General features: G+C 48.9%; 1 long non-coding RNA gene across 1 annotated transcript; it reads right to left on the reverse strand.

Moving 5' to 3' along the window:
- Positions 1–1,943: 1,943 nt before the first annotated feature.
- Positions 1,944–2,513, reverse strand: LOC113978123. The gene is made up of 4 exons (XR_003537497.1): positions 2,377–2,513; positions 2,224–2,276; positions 2,042–2,115; positions 1,944–1,955 (listed from the first exon to the last, which is right to left on the reverse strand). It is a non-coding gene; the product is annotated as an uncharacterized LOC113978123 (long non-coding RNA).
- Between the last annotated feature and the right edge of the window lie 1,024 nt (positions 2,514–3,537).

Consider the following 3,537-nt stretch of genomic DNA (forward strand, 5'->3'; position numbering starts at 1 on the left):
CCTCGCTTTAAAAAGATTTGATTGCAAGAATGGAGATGCTGTGGAAAAGCATGACCTACGGGACTACCGTGATAATGTGACTAGGCTCAAAGGATCCTGAAAAGTAAAGACACTAACACGATGACCGGTCAGAAGAAGGGCCTGTCAAAACCCTGAAGATGGATGCGTGGCGTCACTGCGTTCGGAAGCTAAGAATGGAACGATGCAGAAAACAAGTTCTCCTGCTTTGTGATGGATGGCTGGAGAGCACCACTGATGATACGGCCTGGAATGAGGCCTTAAAAGAGGTCTGACCATAAAAGTCAGAGATCAGATTCCAAAGAAGGCCTGAACTTGCAAAGGAAGCGACTGACAACTTCGGTACTTGGCTACACAGAGAGGACTTTCAAGAACCTAAGGATGATGCCTGATGCTTCCCATAAGCCCCTTAAGGGCAAGATGCAAAAACCCTAAGGACACAAAACACGGACAAGATGAACAACGTGACACAGACTGGAACTGGTCTGCCCTGCACACAGGAATCCAATGATACAAAGTAAGCCCTTCCTTTGATGCGTCCAAATAACCTGTAATAGGATACCCATTGCACCAAACTAATTTCAAAAATCCCTCTGGGCAATGCACATACTTGAACCGACTCCCCACCCCATCTCTGGGTCTTTGCCCTGCACTTATCTTTCCAAGAGCTGGGGATGCAAATCCATCTCTGATGCAAAGGAGGGGTACCTGGGCTGGCTCAGAGGTTCCTGCCATCGTGAGAGTACTCGGAGTCAACTACAAGAAAGAAAACCATACACAATATCTGAGTAGTGTGGCACGTGGCTCCAACCCTGATGATCCCTCTACTCACTGTCACTGAGGCAGGTCCTTGGGTCACTGGCTCTGACCGGATTTGGACAATGTGCTGTCATCTTCTGGGATACCTGAGTGAGCGAGAGACAAAATTAGAGGGCATTTCTAAAGCTGTGGTGGATCCCTGCTCCTCCTGCTGCCTCCCCGACTCACCTCCAATGCCCGGACGCTCCCAAAGGTTACCTGGATGGCATCTGCAACCACTAAAGCTCAGCGCCTCGTTGCTCATCCTTTTCATGCTCGGAGATTGCAGACGAGGACAGCTCGAGGCGACCAAACCAGGTCAGTCGTCCCATTGGGAGGTGGTTCCTGCGGTCACGAGGTTACTCCGAGTCAACTACGAGAAAGAAAACCACAAGCAATATGTCAGTTGTGTGGCATGGGGCTGGAACCCCAATGATCCCCCTACTCACTTTCACCGAGGCAGGTCCTCAGGTCACTGGCTCTGACCGGAGTTGGACAATGTGTTGTCATCTTCCGGGATACCTGAGCGTGTGGGAGACAAAATTAGAGGGCATTTCTAAAGCTGCAGTGGATCCCAGTTCCTCCTGCTGTCTCCCCAACTCTCCTCCAATGCTCATCTGCTCCCAAAGATTAGCTGGATGGCACCTGCAACCAAAAAAGCTCAATCCTTCATTGCTGATCCTTTTAATATTCGGAGATTACCTACAAGGACAGCTCGAATGGACCAAACCATGTCTGTCGCCTCGTCATGAGTCAGCTTTGGCCCTGTGAGGCTGCGTACATCTCCTGCAAGAAAACCCCAGAGGCAAATGCGAGTATTGAGATACTGCCCAAGAGTGTGCTGCTCTCTGTGGTCAGAGGCTGCCGCTGTCACCGTGTGCTGAACCTGGGTGAGTGAGAAAAAAAGTTACGTGGTGTTTCTGAAAGTACAGGAGACCCCAGCACCTCCTCACTACCTCCCCGACTCAACTTCAATGCTCTTCCTTTGCCAAAGGCAGGCCGGATGGCACCTGTAACTGGAAAAGTTCGAGACTTAATTGATGAGCCTCGTAGTACTAGGAGATTACTCTCAAGGACAGCTGAAGACCATCAAACCTAATTGGCAGGAGGCTCCAGCCCTCTGAGGCTGCACACATTCTCTGCAAAGTAAAAAACCAAAGGCAAATGTACATACTGAGATACTGCCTGAAGGATGGCTTTCCTGTGGTATCTCCTACCTACTTACCTCTCCTCAACAGTGACCTCTTACCAGCAGGGTCCCTGAAGCACTGGACTGTCTGTTAGAAGGTGGCAGGCCCCCTGGAAAACACAAGAAACAAAGTATGTGCACAGATTCACCACAACACCTGTAGGAGACCATCTTCTTCTGTCCTGGAGTCAATGCTCACCTTGCTCACCGGTACTCACCTGGATCACCTCCCCTCTGGTGCCTAGAGCCTCCTGGGCCAAGGGCTCTGCATCTGAAAACAAAGAAAAACCAAACCAAGAAAATCCTTAACACATCAAGTAAATGTGGAGCCAAAAGCCACATCTTTGTGCTGACGTCAGGTGATGACCCACCTTCTTGCTGGGCTCCTCTGGCCTCTGTTCTGTTCAACTCTGCTTTACACCCTGTCCCTCTGTCATGGTAAAGAAACCCTAACCAAAGTCACCCAGATAGATGGGGAGAGCTGAAAGAGTCTCCCTTCTCTTTAGGCAAACCACTCAGGGTCACCGCCTGCAGCCAAAGACTGCAGCTGTAATTGCACAGAATATCTGGGTGAACGAGAGACAAACTTAAGTGGCACATCTGAAAAGTCAGTGGATGCCTTCACAGACATTTAGGGGGCTCCTGGACACTGCTTTTCACCCACACTACCTTTAAAACACCCATGGCAATTCATAAGCTGGCACCCGAGCCCTCACTCCATCTCTGGGCTGTAACCCCCCACTGACTACTTGGAAACCTGTGTGTCTGTAGCCATCTTCAACGCAGAGCAGATGCAACTCGGGACCAAATAACACTTATGAAAAAATGCCAAGCTGCAGTTGAGATGATCAGGAGATCCCAAAAGATGCAAGGCTCCTAAGGAAAAGAAAAAAAGAATACAAATTACAAAAGCACCTTACAAAACAGCACACAAAATTATTAAATTTTAAACCCCTGCATTTGAGTGTAATCCTCTTCATTGCCATACATAGCTCTGCTTCTTTGGATACCAAAGCTGATGCTTCAATAAAGCAGGAATAGCTCGAGAAGTCCCCTTCAATGAAAGAAAGGAAGGAAGAGCTCTTATGCCATTGAAGCTCAGCTGCTGGATGACTCCCCTGAGCAAAGGCTGGGGTTAATATACCCCTAGCTGTGCCCACCTCCCTTCCCATGAGGCCCCGGGGAAAGGGGGGAGCCCAATCCCAGAGGGTATAAAGGCTCTGGGAGCAGAAGCACCTGGTTTGCATCTCTGACTTAAAATCAGGATGGGTGAAGAGCCTGACAAAGAAAAGGATTCTTAATGAGAGCAGGTATTATAGTTGGTGTTGGATTTAGTATTCGAATTTGTATTTGGGATTGTAACTTGTAAGAAAATGAGAGCCATTCCCTTCAGGAAAGAAAGCCTATAGCTTTTGGGTGTCAGGTGCAGGTGGGAAAACTTTCTATACGCGTAGAAAGGGTTTTGTTAGCTTGCCGGAGCCCTGCACTGAAACTGCACCAGACTCATAAAGGCTAGAGCCTTTCTTTCCTGG

The sequence above is a fragment of the Neopelma chrysocephalum genome, unplaced genomic scaffold (assembly GCF_003984885.1).
Source record: "Neopelma chrysocephalum unplaced genomic scaffold, ASM398488v2 Primary Assembly neopelma1_291, whole genome shotgun sequence".
In the NCBI taxonomy this organism is placed as follows: domain Eukaryota; kingdom Metazoa; phylum Chordata; class Aves; order Passeriformes; family Pipridae; genus Neopelma; species Neopelma chrysocephalum.